This window comes from Grampus griseus (genome assembly GCF_964374135.1).
Source record: "Grampus griseus genome assembly, chromosome: 2".
NCBI lineage: Eukaryota > Metazoa > Chordata > Mammalia > Artiodactyla > Delphinidae > Grampus > Grampus griseus.
In genome coordinates this window covers 99,235,841-99,255,158 of record NC_139018.1, presented here as the reverse complement: position 1 = coordinate 99,255,158, position 19,318 = coordinate 99,235,841, and the positions used below count along the sequence as shown (strand labels likewise).

At 35.5% G+C, this 19,318-nt stretch overlaps 1 protein-coding gene across 1 annotated transcript in view; it reads left to right on the top strand.

Annotated features, from left to right (window-relative positions):
* PRTG (protogenin) overlaps nucleotides 1-19,318 on the top strand; it is a gene marked incomplete at both ends in the record, with an annotated part of 128,126 nt that overhangs the window by 68,761 nt on the left and 40,047 nt on the right. The gene's annotated exons all lie outside the window — the stretch shown is intronic.

Sequence of the window (19,318 nt, the reverse complement as noted above, 5' to 3'; positions counted from 1 at the left end):
ATTGGGAAAAAAGTTGTAGGATATAAGGCAGAAGTAATGACTTAATGGTAAAAAGAAAAGAATTGACCCTGCTACATCATTGTGCATATTCTACTGCTTAAGTCAGTGAATGGTCCTTGACTCACCACTGTGAGTGAATCGGTACAATGTCAGATAACCAGGTTATCTTTCTATCTTCTCCCCACCTTTGGGCATCGATTTTCTTTCTAAAGTTTACTTCTGGTGGCGTGAGATCCTGATCAATTCTTGTGACTGTGTGGTGGATGTAGAATAGAAATGTAAAATTAGGAATATCACCAAATGATCAGATAATGCACAATAATTTAAGTTTAACTTAGAAATTGCCTGAGAGTGCCAGGTAGGTGTATTATTTTGCATGTGTGAAAGATATGTAAATTATGTACAAAATAATGCTCTTACATATGACCCATGTAACTGTAAATATTTACTTTATGTAGTTCTAACCCAGGAACACTAAAGAAAAAGCACTTAATTTTGTGTTTGGGTTCATCAGAGTTCTGAAAGACACTTTTATTCCCTATTCATCCTCTTTTTGCACAGTGAGAGGATTTCATGATGAAAACATGTTTAGTAGAAAGTAAAGACACTTATAACTACAGTAAATGTGTGAGTATAAACGTACTCAAGGTGTAGAATGCACACTTAGCTGTTTGTTGCTTGTGAGTAGATTTTTACCCGTAAGCACAAAGCAGCATCAACTAAATTCCTGCTGGATTGTTATCACACCTTCTGCACATAATGGAAATTTACAAGCACTCTGGCTTTCCCTGTAACAGACTGCCCTTTGGAGTGCAGGAAGGGAAGAGGCACGGGGGTCCCACAGGGGACTGCTTCATTATTTTCCCCTGGCCTCACAGCACAAGCTGTGAGAACAGCATTAGACCCAAATCCCTGTGCAGTAAGAAGCAGTGGTGGGAATCAGTTTTCAGACCCAGGGACGCAGAACCCCATCTTGCAGTTCTTTGCCGTAATTTTTCAGGTGCCGTTTTGCTCGTAATCTTGTTGTGTTGGATTTTAATTGAATCTGCATTAGGTTAAATAAGTTTCACAGTTGATCCCTGTCACACAGCTTTATAAAGGATGAGGAGAAGTTACATATGTTCCAGGGTGACCTTCCTTAAGCCATTGATACTCAGATGACGTTAGCCCAACCTACTGTCAGCCATTCAGCAGCATTTATTTCTAGCCATGCCTTCTCAGGGTGCCCTCCCTTTCCACATGCATGTCATTTAGTCAAGAAAATTTTAGTCAGTATCAAGTTAAGAAACAGGATTTGAGACAATTTTTAATGAAAAATCAAACTCAGTACCTCCAATTTCTTCACTGATAAGGAAGTGTACGTACACTGAAGATAAAACAGTAGATTGTTAGACAAGTCTTATTGAACATATAGGTAGCTTATTCTAAACAGATGAATAATTTATTAGAAAAAAACAAAAGACTGCTGTGCTTGTGAAAAGTTTAGAGAACTTTTTTATTTTTATTAAAACTTAGCCAATTAAAAGCAATTCTTTAAAACTTAGCCAATTAAAAGCAATTCTTTAAAATTTTTCTACAGATGGCATATATATGAAGAAGATCCATTGATTTTTGTTGAAATTTTTTGTAATCTCTGAATCATGGCTTTCCATCCTACATACCTTTATTTCTTCCTATGTTTTGAAAATAAATCGCATATATTTACTGCCTGTGTTTTTATGTCATAAAATCCTTTGCATATGCCATTTGCAAAGGATTTTAAATCATTTTATAGTGCATAAAAGTAGGAAATGATTTTGTTATACTCAATATACCCCATCTATTAAAATAGCCGCGTGTCTCCTGACTGGAGTCAGACTGGGTGGCTGGAGTAATTGCAGTGCAGGGTTGCAGAGTACTCTCTCATAGCTGTAGGGCTTTCTTGTTAGATGGCCCGTTCCATACCCCTGGAGTTGCCGTGTCCAGGGCTGGATCAGCTGACTGGCAGGGATGCAGTTGTGTGGATTCAAGCACTGTGCAGCTGTTGACTAGATCACCTTTAAGATGCCTTCTAATCTTGAGAACCCTAAGGTCTCATCTTCCTTTTCTACAAAGTCACTCTTGGGGCCTACAAGCTAATGGGTTTAACCCACTAAGCAGGCAAGTGTTAACAGCTCTCACTCCTTTCCGTCTTACTTTTGGCTGTTGGGAGAGCAGTATGTTCTATTAACTGGACAACTGACCATCTGTGACCATTTTTAGCGAGAGCATCTGGCGGTAGCTGCCTGTTTAACAGAGTGTGATATGTCTAGAGGGCAGTAGGTTAAGGGAACCCTATCTGTGTCTTACATGGTGAATACTTGCTTTTACTGAGCTTTTGCACATTAAAGATACTCTAACCGGAACTAGATTTACTAAGTGGTCTTGGAAACGAAATTTAAATGCTTTTGTTTGCTGATTCAGTGTCAATTTGAGTAGGAAACTGATGTCTCAAAATTTCATTTTCATGCTAATCCCCTTTCTGATTGCCCTTTTTGTTTCCACTTCAGGTAATGAAGTTTTCAATAAAAAAGTATGTTTTGGGGACACATTCTCCTTAGTAATACATACAGTTCTTTGTTTCTGAAAGAAAGAAATAGGTGAATGAGTTCATATATTTCAATTCATTTAACAAGCATTTTAAATTCTTTTTAAAGTAAGGCATTATAGCACTGGATTAAAAAAATGTAACAGATGTGACCACTGCTAAAAACAAGGATTAAACCAAAAGATTAAGTTGAATCACTTGTCCAATTTTCTCCCAAATTTCTGATTAACTAAATTTAATTGTACTTAGTAATGAAAGTTATTTTAGAACATTTTACTGTAAACCCTCAAAGCTCAATTCCCTGAGATGTAGAATGTTTTGTTTTTTAAAGTGGCTAAAAAAGGCTCTTGTGTCTTTATTAGTATAATATAAATATTGGCAGAGCAGTGGAAGTCTTTTTGACGTTGTTAGTTTGTTTTAGTTTAATGATTTCAATATATACAGTTTGATTTTATTGGAAGTGGTTTACTTTGGGGGAGTTGGATAAAAAGCACTAGGCTTGTGATTTAATGTTTATTTGATTTGTTCTAAATTGTGGTTTGTGGTTTTCTTCAAGATTTTGCATCTTCGTAGTAATTATTTTCACTTAGTTTTTTTTCCTTGGCACTTTAAGTGTTTGGTTCAGTTTTAAATAGAATTTTTAAATGTTTCATTCATCACATAATAAACAGAAGCAAAATTAACAGCACACTTGTGTTCCCTGATGATACACTGATTGAAATAATTTGTTCCTCCTTTTTTGGTCTGTTTATTTCAGAAATTGGCTTCAAATTCTGAAGTTAGAGTTTCTAATTGCAAGAGGACTGTTTTCATAAGCTGATTGTCAGAAACTGTTCTTAATTGTTTTGTCTGTGTAGAATAGAGTGAAAAGGGGGGGATTATTTAGATAGTGCTGTTGTTTAGCATTTAGGACACTGATGTTAGATAATCTTTAACTTCTTTTTTGTCAAAGAATTTGTGCTATTAAATTTCACAGCGAGCATGATTAATGAGCATTTTATTTAGCACCGATTGTAAAGATCCAAAATATTTAAAATCACACCTTCAAAACTCAGATCGTTTTTTGAGAAATCTAAAGTTGTAACTCCCAGTTTCTGCTGGGAGTAGGAGTCTGAGGAAACAGTCCCTAGTTAATGATGTAATTTTAGAGTCCCTTAGCCAGTTTGTATAGAAGCATGGTAAAATCAAGTCAGATTTCTGGGTGTTATCTTTCACTATAGTAGAATAGGATTTGGCTGTGTGGCTACATATCTCAAGAAAGAAAACAACTAGCACTGGTGAGCCAAGTTGATATAGCTGGAGAAAGTTGTAAGCTTTCCTTTAGTCGAGGCAGAACAAGATTTTGTGGCATAAAGGAGACCACTTTGAGACCACTTCGAGCAGAGAGGGGTCATTGTGAACCTTACTATAATAGCGATTTTGTTTCGAAGAGAATTAGAATCACTCAGTTTACGAAATATGGAAGTCACGTTTTAAAGCAAGCCAAAGTCTTTTCAGAGACTGTCTTCCCTCACCCCTCTCACACAAGGAAGCCTTAGATAACACTCAGAAAGTCTTTGGAAACATGCTACAGGTGAAAATCCTTACAATGTGGTTGGTCTGTAAATTTCACATAAGACGGAGTAAAAAATACAGTATATTTTATAACAAAATCTTCCTAATTATGAATAATTTCAAATGTATAGTTCCATACTGACTTAGCCTATAAATTCATTTCAAATAATCTGGTGCTTTGATATTGACTACCAGTTTAAATGTCATTATAGATGCCAGGAGTCTTCCATGCTGAAGTAATGTATAGTCGACAACATAAATATCATTAAGCATTCTGTCCAGATGAGCTTTGACTTCATAAAGCAGCATTGGTTTCTCTGAGATCACTTTGCATTTATTTGTTAACAGACCATTTTTAGGTTTGGTGGAAAAATTCCATTAACATTATTGCTGTCGTTTACCACAGGAAAGATCTTTGGGGACATAACCTCACATTTTTTGCCTCTCTTCAGTTCTTCCTGTGCTTTACCACAGTTAATTTTCACTTTTAGTAGAAATAGTTGCTCTGAACAGTATCTGATTGTGTTCTTTCATTCTTTTCAAATAATTACAAAATAAGTTCATTTAACTGAAGTCAGTAGACTTCTTAAAGAAATGATTTTGGAAACCATCTACTATGTAGGCCATAAAATTGACTGTGAGTACAAATTATAACATAACAAAGGGAACATTTAAAAAGTACTGTATTTCACTTCCTTCACTGTTAAATATCTTTTAAGTTATTACGTTGTGTTTAATCTTTTATCAAGACAAAACATGCTGAAACTTAAACACAGACTTTAGGGAACACTGAACTATTTATTCCTAATTTATCAAGAGAGTAAAAATTTTTGAAAATTCCCTTCTCTGCAATATCCAACAATGCCAAATATGATTGATATTCAAATCACATTTTAGAACCGTAATACTTAAAATTTTTAAAAAAAATACTTAAAAAACCAATACCTCAAAAAATGGAGCATCCACTTCTAAAAATCCCATTACTAAAAACGTACTGCTATATAAAGACAATAAAAAGATTTTCATTTGCCAATTTGCAACTACCTCTAGTTAAAAACAGAATGTTTGCAGGTTGATGAAACTGTAAGAACTATACAAAATTTACAGTTAATCATCTGTTTATCTTTCCTTAAATTCTTCTTCTAGGATGAAAGGTAATCTTCCATTTTAAAATATTTTTAATGCTCTCTGGACAAAATTGGAGACCTATCTCTTCTCTCTGGAAAAAATCTTGCTCAACTTTTAAGTCTTAACTCTTCTGGGAATCCTCTTGTGACCCCAAATGGTGTCAGTCATTCCCATGGTGCGTCATCTACAGTGCTTTGTTATGGGAGGCACGTGGCACTGATAGTTAAAAGAAAAACATCAGTTGACTAAGCTTCATGTCTGCTGCCTAGGTTTAACTTACAAGCTCCACAGCTTATTAACAAATTAAATCCTCGTTTTTTGCCTAATCTTTTAAATAGGGATAATAATAATAATAGTTATTTTAGAATGTTAGGAAGATTTAATGACATAATACACATAAGGGTTAACATTGCATTGTAAATTGCATTGTAAGTCCTCAACAAATGTTAGCTGTTGTAGTTGTTTTTACAATAACATAGTTCTCTTCCCAGGGTAGAGTCTGAAAATCTGTATTTAAAAAAGTTTTTTTCCCATATAACTTACCATGATCATTAGATATGGAAACCACTACTTCTTGAGCTTTAATATGTGTATGAATTTACCCAGGGACCTTGTTAAAATTTAGTAGGTCTGGGTGAAGCCTGAAATTTTTGCATTTCTGCTCACTTTGAGAAACAAGGGTCTAGACCAGGGCCAGGCAAATTTTTTCTGTAATGAGTCAGATAGTAAATATTTTAGGCTTTGTGGGCTTTATGAACTGAATTTTTATGTTCCCACCAAATTCATATGGTGAAGCCCTAACCCCTAATGTGACTGTATTTGAAGATAGAGCCTTTGAGAGAGTGACAAATGTTAAATGAGGTCCTAAGGGTGGGACCCTAATCCAATAGGGCTGGTGCCCTTAGAAGAAGAGGAAGAAATACCAGAGCTCTCTCCACCGTATGAGGCAATGAGAAGGTGACTGTCTACAAGCCAGGAAGAGAGCTCTTACCAGAAACGGACTGCTGCCAGACCTTGATCTTGGACTTCCCAGTCTCCAGAACTATGAGAAGTTAATTTCTGTTGTTTAAGCCATCCAGTCTATGGTGTTTTGTCATGGTAGCCTAAGCAGACTAATACAGTGGGCTATATGGTCTCTTCCACTGCCACTGTAGCACAGAGCAGCATAGAAAATTCATAAATGCATGGGTGTTGGTTATGTTCCAGTAAAAAGCCTTACTGTATTTATGGAGACTAAAATTTGAGTTTCATATAATTTGGACGTGTCACAAAATATTGCTTAAAATTTTTTCTGACCACTCAAAAATATAAAACCATTTTTAGTTGGCAGGTAGCCCAAAGACAGTAGACCATATTACTATGGTTTGCCAATTCCAGTTGTAGACTTTATAGTCCTTACTCTTTAAAGTGTGGTCCCAAGATCAGCAGCATAATCTGGAATTTTATTTAAATGCTGAATTTCAGGCTCGCCCTGTCCCTTCCCCAGACCCACCGAATCCGTCTCCATTTTAATATAATTACTAGGTGGCTAGTACGCACATAAAAGTGGAAACACTGGTCTAGATGACCTAGTAGTATTTTTCCTAAATAGCCAGTGTTATTTCTTTATAACTTAATAACTCTTAGCTCTAGTTTGTTATTCTTGTTGGAAATCTTTCAGAAATTTGTTATTGTGCCTTCTAGGTTCCTATATTTCTGACTCTCTTAATTGTCAAGCCAATTATAGTTTTTAATTATTGTTCCTACTAAACCTTTCTTTAGTCCATGTTTACTGCACTTCTTACTGCTTATCTTGCTTCTAGTCACACTTCCCCATACTTCTCAGCTTACACATGGAGAAAAACATGGCCTTTCATGAGTATCATCATTCAGTCAGTACATTTCTTCCCAAACATCCAAGGAGTGGATGAATCACAGGCTTTCAGGTATAATCTTCTCATTTGGGCCCTTCGTTTCTATATTTTGTTTGCCACTGATACTCATTCACAGATTCATTCTCAGTGTGAATTCATTCTCATTCACACTCACTATGTGGTAGTCCCTACATTAGAACACAGCCATATTTAATGTAGGCATAATCATAGCATTTGGGGAACTTAGGAGGAAGAATGATAATTAAGTAAGCAATTAAAATAAAGTGTGATGAACTCCTTGCTAGTAGATGTCAGATTGCTGTTACGGCACTTGGCAGGGGCCTCTGACCTATTTTAGGGCTAAAATGGGGATAGCTTTCAAGAAGAAATAACATTTATGTTGAGATCTAAAGGAAGATTAGTATTAGGCAGGCAAAGGGGCAGGGGCAGATACAGGTTATGTGGAGCCTGATAAAATAATATATAATAAAATAAATTAAAATAATATAAAAATACACTGTAGTACAGTGTCCTTAATAGACCCCATGCAGGTCAGGGGCTCTGAAAGTTAAGCTTCATAGCTTCAGGGTAAATCTGCCTTTACAAAGAGGGAATGGCAGAACCCAGGAAATACTCAGGGAATGCTGGAATTTATGTGGGATGGCCAGGAGGTGAGGGAGACCATGTTCTGGAGGAACTAAGTGTTTCTATGACCAGAGTGAAATTGGAGAGGCCTGCAAGAGGCCAACACCTGGTAAGGCACATGAGGGAATTTGGGCTTTGTCCTAAGGCAGTGTGAAGCCATTAAATGATTTTAAGCAAGTCAGTGGCCTGATTAGATTTATGTTTAGAAATATCTTTCTGTTGCAGTGTGTAGAATATAATATAGAGAAATGAGACATAAAAGCAGCTCAGAACTGCTTCTTCCCTGAAAGAGGAGGTTTTGTGAACTTTCTTTTTACTTTCTGGTTCACACATGTTATAAAAGTCTATACTCTAAGTTTGCTGTAGTCCCTACTGTACATGGCAGTTTCCATGTACACAAATGGTAAATTAAAATTCCTTTAGAAAACAGCTTATTCTGTTGTTTTAAACGCTTTATACTCAACTTTTGGGGATTATAATCATTGTATAATATAATATCCACCAGATCAGCAAATTTGGAAATTTCACTGTGCAGACCCTCTTCAAAAATCATTTACAAAGTGTTAGGTAATATTGATCCCATATCTGGAAAAAAAAAAAAAACTATCATTTTAACATATAAGGGAAAGGTATTTGGACCTTTGGCTTATGCCTCCCTTTAAGCCAGTTCTATAACTGTATTAGTTAAAGTGTTTTAATTTATGTTTCTTTTGGGTTGAGTAAACTCTCAGGAGGCATCCAGTCATATATCTAATAACATATTCTATCCCCTGAGAAAACCTAATTACTCTTACTTTGGTCATCTCATTTTAGGTAACTGTGATAGTGCCAAGTTAATTAAATATTATGTTTTTAAATGATCAAAGAAATAAACATAGCCATGGATTCCATAAACCCATAACACAAACTGTTCTTTGAATCGACAGCATGAAGCCAGGAGCGTTTAATAGTCACTCGAAAGGAGAATATTTTTCAGCCCACTCAGCTGCTATCATTGAGCTTTACAGTGGGCTCTAAGAGCTACAGTACTGTTTGTAAAGCCCTCATTAGCACTGTGTGAGTACAGTGTTTTATGGAACTCAATAGGTCTCAGATAAAGAGACTCCTATGCTTTCCTGGGGCTGGTCTCTTGGGCCCTACTAGAAGGCTTATAACACAGAAGCTCTTTGGCCTTGCAAATCAGTTGAACTCCATTTAGAAATGACTGATAATGGGCTGCAGTTACCGTTTAATTAGTGTAAATTAATTACCAGCAAATTAATTGCAAAATCCAAACCATCCCCACAACATGCAGTTTTGACTTCTGTGATTTCTTCTAACTCCTCATGAAGACATTGCCTAGAAGATAGTGCCAATTAGAAATGCAAGATTTCTAATTTTAGGGTTCATACAATACACATTTTTCTCAGAAGTTTCTATGTATGTGTTCCCCATTATTTTTAAAATTTAAAAATTAACGTATATTGATTGAATGCACATACTCACCAGGCCCTGGATTGGGCACAAGGAACCTGAATGTAAAATGGCATGCTTGCCTCCGAAGTGTTTAAGTTCAGCCTGGAGGACCTATCAGCGTTCATAGGAAAATGTGCTGATAGACAAAATTGAGGTATAGTCAGACTACTCTGAAAGCACAGAGGATAAATGACTAATTTTACTGTATGCTAAAAAATTGCCCAGTAGAGAAATGGAGGAAAATCATTCCAATTATAGGAGCTTAAAATGTACAGAAACAAAAAGATTAAAAGAGGTAGCCTCATTGGTTTGCTATGGCTGAAACATGGGTTGCATGGGTAGGAGTTACCGAAGCTAAAACCATAGAGTTAACTAGGTCCCATGTTTTAAGGACCCTGTGTACCTTGATAAATTAGTTAGTCTTCGTCTTATCTTGTTAGTAGTGCAGAGCCAGCAAGTTTTTAAATGAGAAAATGACATGGCTTGTTTAGACAGATAACTGGTAATTGTATTGTAGAGGATAGGTTTAGAGAATGCAGTGAGCATGAGCCAGGGAGAGAGGGGGCTGCTGAAGACAGGAAATCAGTAAAATGGTTGTTGAAATAATCTAAAATAATAAGTATAAGCTAAGACAGTAGTTCATTGGAGAGAAGGCAGGTATGAAGTTTTTCACACTTAGAACTTGACTGATTACATGTGGGCCTAATAGGAGACCTTCATATGTAGGGATTATGCCTAAGGGGTCTATGAAAAGATGCTCAACATCATTAGCCATTACCAAAATGCAAATTAAAAAATTTTAACTACAGTAAGATGCCTGCCACTACATATCTATTGGAATGACTAAAATTTTTTTAAATGTCAAAACTGCCAATAACAAGTGCTGACATGGGTACAGAACACCTGGAACTCTTATGCATTATTGTAGGAATGCAAAATGGTACAGCCACTCTAGAAGACGGTTCAGTGCTGTCTTATGAAGTTAAACATGCCTGTGCCATGTGACCCAGCAATCTCATCCTATGTGTTTACTGTAGAAAAATGAAAACTGATGTTCGCACAAAAACCTATACATAAAATGTATAGCTCAATTCACAGTCCCCCGCAGGCTGGAAACAACAGTTGTCCTTCAGTGGGTGAGTGGATAAACAAACTGTGATGTACCCATACCATTGAATTACTCCTCAGCAATAAAAAGCAATGAACTATATGGCTACTTGCGATAGTTTGTTGATGAATATTGGCATTATGCTGAGTGAAAGAGGCTGGTCTCAAAAGGTTACATTCTGTATGACTCCATTTATGTGACATTCCTTTTTTTTAAAAAAAATATTTATTTGGCTGTGTCAGGTCTTAGTTACTGCATGTGAGATCTTCGATCTTCGTGGTGGTATGTGGGATCTTTAGTTGTGGCGTGTGGGATCTTTTTTTTAGTTGCGGCCTGTGGGATCTTTTAGTTGTGGCATTTGAACTCTTAGTTGAGGCATGTGGGATCTAGTTCCCTGACCAGGGATCAAACCCTGGTCCCCTGCACTGGGAGCGTGGAGTCTTACCCACTGGACCACCAGAGAAGTCCCCATTTATGTGACATTCTTGAGAAGTCAAAACTATAGGGATGGAGAACAGATGAATGATTGCCGTAGATTGGGGTGGGAGTAGGATTTACCTACAAAGGGGCAGCACCAGCAGTTTCTTTATATGATGGAATTGTTCTGTTTCCTGATTGTGGTGGTGGTTACACAAATCTGTGCATGTGTTAAATAGAACCATACATCCCCAAAATGTCAGTTTTAAAATTTAAAATAGAAGACTGAGGGTTTTGAGATAAGATGGCCAGGCTTTGAATTCTAGCTCTCCACACACTTGATCTTGGTCAAGTTACTGCACCTCCACGAACCTCAATTTGCACAATGTCCAGGATGTTGAGAATTAAGTGTGCTAGTACATGCGGAACCCTCAACAAGGTGCACTGGTACATAGTAAGTGCTCAGTAACTATTAGCTGTTTGTAAATATGATTAGGTAAGGAAGAAGTTGGACCAGTTCTCGAGCTCTGGGTGGACGATACTTTAATTGGAGTAGAGCTTTAGGAGTTAAGACCAGGTTTGGAAAAGTGGGAGATACTAAGTTCAGTTTTGACCATGTTGAGTTGGAAAGGTTGGTGTTCTGGTGGAGATGTCTCTAGCAGCTTAATATATGGGTTCGATTTCAGAAGATCTGAGATGGTGAATCATTGGTGTGCAGTTTGGAGTTAAGCCTACACACTGATGCTGTCCTGCTGCAAGGGACCCAGCATCTTTCTGTCTTAGCTGCAAAGATTTGAGCAGAAGAAACCATTGTCAGCATAATTGTAAAATGAAAGACATTAGGTCATTTTCAGGAAAGTGGGGCACATCCAACAAATCTCATTGAAATTTCTCTTACTATGTGAAATTTTGAACATTCTCATTTTCTGAGTTGTCACTTTCAGTGCTATCTTATTTTTTTTAATCATCTTCATAGACCTTAGGAAACTGAAATTCTTTCCATATAGATGAGGTCATATTTATATTCTTAATTTGGTGCAATTCTAAACATTTATCAGTTTCCTTTACTTGCCGCAAAAGATAGAGGAATTTTGAGTAAGAAAGAAGCAAAAGGGATTAGACAAACCATTGCTGATATATTATGGGAGAAATATAGTTGGCAAATTCCAGATTGTATCTTGCAGCAGATCACAGAAGATATTTTGCCCTCTTCAGTATATGAAAGCCTTTTTGTAGCTTTTTTTTGTAACTCAGTTGAATGTAATAGCAGTACTGTTAAAATTGCATTTCTACCACTTAAATTCAGAGGATTGCAAAGAGCATTAAAATGACAGTGTCTCCTGAAAGAATAAATGCCTTTTACTCTGTGCTGTATATTGTACTGTATCAGAATTGTATCAGTGGCACGCTAGGGGATGTTACACTCAACAGTTTTACTTCCTACTTTAAAAAGATTGTTTTTTTTAAAAAAAAAATTGTTTTGGTGAGAGAAGAAAGGCAACAATAAATGCCTATGTTTTCTTAAATATGTTTATCCATCTTTAAAAAGATATTAAGGTTCAACTTTCCATATCAAAGCCACAAAAATAATTGGGAAAAGAATTTCGATAGTTTTTCCTGGACTTTTATATTCTTAGTCTTGAACAGTCATTACCTTTCAAAATGCTCTAAACATGAAAAGCTCTGAAAAACATTTGTCTTGTTAGTAAATGAGGTATAATTTGTGAACAAAAAAGCCTACTCTTTTTTTTTTTTTAAAGGATAAAGCAAAGTTGTTTTTTTTTTCAAGAATGAAATTGATGCATTTGCCTAAATGGTCATCACTTTTGTAGGTTTGAAGTTATATTACTGCTTTAGCAGCTGTGTGGCAAGTTTTCTAGCAGACAGTGGTGGTGGGGAGGGAAACTCGGTTGCATCTAGTTTCCTTTTGTAAAATGCCTGAAAAGTTGATATTTAGTAGCTTTCTTGAGAAAGCAGTTCATCTATAGAAGAGGAATTCTTTTAGTACCTAAATTAGCTTGCTGTGTTTCATATGCATATGTTTTGTTTTCTTAAAAAAAAAGGAGAAAGAAAGAAAGAAAAGAATAAAGAAAATCATCTACTCTAAAACTACATAGCACAGATAACCCTTTGACCTTTGTTGCTGGGGTAAAGATTTACAGTACTTGTGGAGCCTCGCTTCTCATGCCTGACTGAAAAGAACCCTAAATAAAGTAAGGCCCCTGTGGAGAAGGGGAAAATAAGCAGGATAAGGAAGTTCCATTATTTCAAGTGGCAGTGTTTTTTTTACCAGTCTATAAAGTGAAATACCAATTGTGATGTATTTCCACTTTTGAGTCTGAGGTCACTTAAGTTTGGGGTCTGATGTTAGAGTAGTTAAGAGTTGGGGATGCCGGAGGCAAAGTGTCCTTCACTGCTTCCTTCACTCTCATCAAATATCCCTTCCTGCTGTCTCCCTCAAAGCAAATTTCCACTTGAAATATCTTTTCTTTAGGGAAAGCAAAACAACAGAAAACTTACCAAAAAAACCCAGAAACAGGCGCTATTGAAATATGAGTGAGAATGGGAATTGCCAATTGTTTCTCTCTTTGTGTGTTAAGTAGTCAAATTTTTCTTCAGATAGCAAATATAAAAAGTATATGAGAACAAAATGAGTCCTGCTGTTTGTCTCCAGGAAAAGTATTTTTAAAAATTTATTTCATTCAAGTATAGTTGATATACAATGTTGTGTTAATTTCTGCTGTACAGCAAAGTGATTCAGTTATACATATGTGTACATTCTTTTTCATATTCTTTTCCATTATGATTTATCATAGGATATTGAATATAGTTCCCTGTGCTGTAGAGTAGGACCTTGTTGTTTATCCATCCTGTATATAATAGTTTGCATCTGCTAATCCCAAACTCCCAATCCATCCCTACCCCACAGAAGAATTTTTAACTTCATTCCAAATGACACCAAATTAAGATCTTTGAAGAAACTTTAATAATTTACTGTCTAATGATGTTCATATCTATTTAATAATTATTTAACTAATACTTTAATACTGAATCTTTAACCTTATGTATCTAGCTCCTAAAATATCCCAGTAGTCTCTAGAGCACTTTGTATTTACATTTTGAAGTTTATTTATTAAATTTATCTTCTGTTATATTTTCTGCTTCCTTTCTACATGTGCGAATAAAACCTCATTAAAATGGTAACAAATAAAAGCCATGTTTCTTTGGTATTAGGAAGATGCTCATAGTTATTGATCAGCTCTTGATTGTTTTATAGGCCAGAACTTTTCCAGTGGTAATTTTATAAATGAAGGAAAAATTTCAATAAGCTTTGCCTTCTTATTTAAAAATAAGAATCTGTAAGCATGGTAAAATGCTTGACATGAATTGCGAACAACAGTTTTCCTTACAGAAGGGAAAACTCTTGTTTTAGGAAATTAAATCAGTACTATCCATTAATCATACTGCATGTCAACCCTCAGACCACTCTGGAAGTTTCTGGTGAATGTAAAGAATCTTTAGATGTGTGAGGTCTTTAAAGATCTAAGTTAAAGGAGAGGAGGTTTTTTAAATACCACATTAGCACATGAAAGAAACTTCAGGGTGGATAGAAAAAAAACATTTGCTGCATAGCAGTAATTATACTTGGGGGTTTTGTTTTGTTTCTGTTTTAACCTTGTTCTTAAAAAAAACTTAGTTAATGCAAATGAAATGTTAAGCTTTGTACAAATTATACACACCATGAGGTGGAGGGGAGCAAGCTACAAGACAGGCATTACTGGAGGAAAGTATTTTTTATCTTAGCCTTTAAAAATATTTTTGTATGTTTATTTCACAATGTACATAATAGGACAGTCACACGTGTATATATGTTATGAGTGTGCTTGCTAGAAAAAAAGTTACTAATGGAGGGTAAAATGAAAAAAATTTAGAGACCACTGTTCTAAAATAGATAATTGGTTATTTCTAACTAACTACCACAGTTATGAAACGTTACCATCTAGAGGATGAAACAGACATTAATCAAATCACCATATAAATTGTAATTGACAGCTTTTGTAAGTGCTGCGATGGAAAAGCATAGGAAGTGATAAGTTATAGAGGACACCATATAGTTTGCGAGTGGGCATTGGGTTAGTGAATTGAGATCTAATACTGATACTGATGGTGAATTGAGACCTAAAAGATAATAGAAGTTAACTAGGTGAAGGACCTTAATGGAATAATGAAAGACTTAAAGGAGGCATGATGTAAACATAGTCATAGACTAATCATCAAAACAGGCTAAATACTGGTATATTTTCCTATCTAAACAACTTGATTTATCAGTTCATTTGGGTAAGCTGCTGTGATAACATAATCCTGACAGAGTTTATTGAAATTGTACATTTCTCTTCCATTTTGAGATGTTTGAACTCTTCAAAGACTTTGCATAACATCCCAGAACGTAGGCTGTCCTATGTAAGTGGAGGCTTCTTGAATTGGCCAAGATAGGTGACTCCATTGACACTTACTTTATCATAGAAACTAGAGCAGTTGCTTCAGCTGAAGGTAAAAATGGCATCTTAGCTTTCTCAGCATGCCAGGATGTTAACAATAACTTAGGAAACCTGTGCAGACGGTAGGCACCACATTGTGCCTGATTATCACAGTTTATACATCTTCCCTGGTAGATTTTGTAAATATATCTATAGCTAGTCATTATTTCAAATTTATATACCTCCTGCTTCCTTCTAAGAAAGATTTGGAGTAACTCAATACAGAAACACAAAATTCAACAAAATAAAGAAATAGGTGATATAAGGCCCAGTGTTAGTAAGTGTTTGGGATTAAAGAACACTCATATTAATAGTGGGAGTGTAAATTGATACACAGCTTTTCTAGGGATAATTAGGCAACACCAACAGGGGGTGGAATAATATACACTCTTTTACCCAGCAACTCTATTAATAGAACCTGCCATAAGAAAGTATTATGAACACGCACAAACACTTAACCACAAGGATGCTCACTGTAGTGTATGGGGTCATTTATAATTGTGAAAAGCTGAGAAAACCTAAATATTCAGCTACAGAGGTTTAATAAAGTAAACTTGGTACATCCATACAATTTGAATAAATGTAGACATTAGAAGGAATGTTTTAGAATAGTTAATGATAGGAATAGTTGTCCATAGGATATTAACTGAAAAACAGCAGTTATGAAATATAAAATATACTGAGTATGGGTGCATATGGATAGGAAAGGGAATGAAAAAACATACAAACTAATGTTCACAGTGCTTATCTCTGGGTGCCAGTCTTAAGGATATTTTATTTTTATTTCTTTTGGCCTTAGTTACATAAATTTTCTGTAACAAACATGTATTTGATCATAATGAGAGAAAACAGTAAAGTATATTTTAATTGACTATACTTAGATGAAAAAATTGGAGCAAAGACAAATCAAGATTGAAAGAGTCAGAGAAACCAGGATAACGACTTCTTTGTTGCATGCTGTAAGATCCTGTACAGTTGCTAGAAATGCCTATGAATTTAGCTATGAGCTTCCTTGCAGCCAAAGCAAACCACAAACACTGGTAGCTGGGGGGAACAGGATATTTTAATTATTAGAAGATTTTAATATACTAACTAAATTCCGAAAATACAGTACCTCCGAAAAAACCATATGCTCACGTTGTTGGAGAGTCTCTGTGAATCTGTATTGAAAACTATATTATGCTTGACAATGACTTAAGCTAATAAGGGAAGAAGATTCCTGTAGTTTCTAGGATCATTTAACAAGTTACAGCGTTTTGGATGACCTAGAGATACTAACGGAGGAAACAATTAAAATAAATATTTTGAACTTTCACATTTCTCCATCTGGATGACCAAGTATGATGATTTTTAGTATGGTTTCCCTTTCTTGAATACACTCCCACTCTTTTCATAAAATGGCCTTTTGTCTCAGAAGAAAAATCAGGGCAGGTGGGCCTTAATTCTGACCCTACAAAACTATAGAAACTATATTTGAAACACTCTTTTTAAAAGGCCCTTTTTTCTATGCGTATATCCACTCAGAAATTACAGTGATTGTTTTAATCATATCAATTCTTTGTCCCATGTTAACTGAATTGCACACTTTATGGCCCTGATTTCTTGGTTTACTCTATTCCTAGGCTGTGTATATTACAAATTGGCATTCCAGTGTGAGTCATTGAGAATTAAGGAAACAAATATGCATTTGCATTATTTACGTACAGAGTCCCAGATATTTCTAGAAATCTTATAAGAACCCTAAAAACAAGTTGGTACTTTTCATTGTCTTGTCAGGCAAGAGTTTAATACATTCATATGGATAAATATAGATAAATACAGAGATAAAATTGGCCACTAAGAAAACACTATTCTGGAGTTAGGAAAGCTTTTGAAACTATGATAGTTGCTCTTCAACAAGAAATATAACAAATTTGCAGTTACAAAAAATGTGTATTTTAAGTTATATTTCCCTTAATAAAAAAACTCTATATTAAAGTCATAATCTAACCTGTGTAATATTCTTGCCAAAAACATTTAGTCTGGATCTGACAATGAGGAAACAATTAGATAAATCCAGATGTGAGATAGTCTATAAAACATCTGGACTGGATTCTTTAAAGATGTCATTGTCATTGTCACAAAAGATAGGAAAAGGACAGGGAACAATTCTAGATGAAGAAGCAGTGTGTGACCCTCAGTTGGATTCAGGAATTTGGGCGGGGGTGGGGAATATAAAGGACATTATCGGTGGGAAATTTAAAAATAGACTATGTATCAGATAAAATTGTGTCATTGTTAAGTTTATTGGGTGTAATAATGGTATTGTGGTTATATATGTTTCACCTTGTTCTCAGGGGAAACATGTCCACGTATTTAGGTGTGAAGTGTATGATAATTCAACAAAAGAAAAAGTGGTGTGTATATGTACACTTGAGCACATGCACATACAGATAAGAGAATAAGAAATAAGGAAAATATATCAAAATGTTTAAAAAATAAAAGGTTAAAAATGCTCTGTGCTGTGTGTTTGATTAGTTTCTCCAAGTTAGGAATGGTTTTACAATGATTATGCACGTGGTTAAAACGACAGCACTTCTGAAATAACAATTGATTATATAAAACAATTTTCTAGAGATGTGTGGGATATTTAAGTTATATCAATTGGCATACATTGTAATATAATTTTACCTACTGAGAAAAAAAATACAGAAAATCAGTTTCTTATTCATACTATCCAGTAACCCTTCCAATTAAAGGTCACTTGAGGAACTAAAAACAAATTATTTCCTTAAACAACTGAATATTTCTTCTGTCCTTGGAATGTTTATAAACTGGTGTTTATAAAAATATATTTCTTTCTTTTGGCTGCACCGCATGGCTTGCAGGATCTTAGTTCCCCAACCAGGGATTGAACCCGGGCCACGGCAGTGAAAGTGCCGAGTCCTAACCCCTGGACCACCAGGGAATTCCCTTATAATAATATATTTCAGATTGAATATAAGAAAACTTAGGTCTTCTGTTGAATATTTTATTTCTCAGGAAATGTTTTTAGTTTAACTTCATATGCTCAAATTGCTTCAGATTCTCTATCATATGTGTTGAAAACTATTTAAAGATATACTGAATAACTTCCAAGCACCCCCAAACATCTTCAGTGTCTTTCAGTACCTGAAAGATTTAAGGTTTATAGAGAATTTGAGTGGACTGTTTATAGCCAATTAACATGGTAATGACCTGCACCTGCTTGTATCAAACTCCCAGAAGTCTCTTATCTGCTAACATTAAAATCAGTTTTGAAGTGGTACCTTCAGCAAAGTTTAAGTAAATTGCTGTAATATAGTGCTTCTTGTGAGTTCTAAAGGAGGCATAAATAAGTAACGCAATCATGTTTTATCACTATGATTGATGAAGCTGGTATTTTACCAGCTTACATTTCCTACTTGAGAAGAAATTTAAGACTGGCTTCAAGCTGTCTACCTGCTTCTCTCCCATCTTGTAAGCATGCTTTTAACTGCCGAGGGCTGAGATTTGGAGGAATGGTTATCAGACCACAGATGTTTTTGCCATGAAATGGTGCACCTCCAGCCAAGTCACTGTGGTTCAGGAGATGATAGATGGTATTTTCATGTTGCCTCACAGAAAGGTCAAAATGGCATGGCGAGCCCATGACAGTGAAAGGGAGAAATGTTAGTCCTGGAAGGAAATTTATTTCATGGCTTCAGGGGAAGTTTGGTTGTCATGAATAGGCTCTCTCTGTCAGTCTACAAAAATATTGTTTGTAAGGCAATGATGTATGTCAAACAGACAGTGTCTGTGTGTTGGCAGACAGAGCAGCTAGTTAAACAAATGCTAAGCCAAGTATAGTAGCGCAAGTCAAGTACTTTGGATGCTTTTAGGGTAAGAATTGCTCTTGATAGAAATATCAACATAATCAAAGGAACTTATTTCACTTTCTTACGTAACGACTTTAAGTAAACTTCGTTTGTAAATTTTACAGCCTTTTAAAATGCACCCCCCATTCTAACACTTTTTCTGTGTTAAAAATTCTTATAATCAGCAATCGCTCTATTTT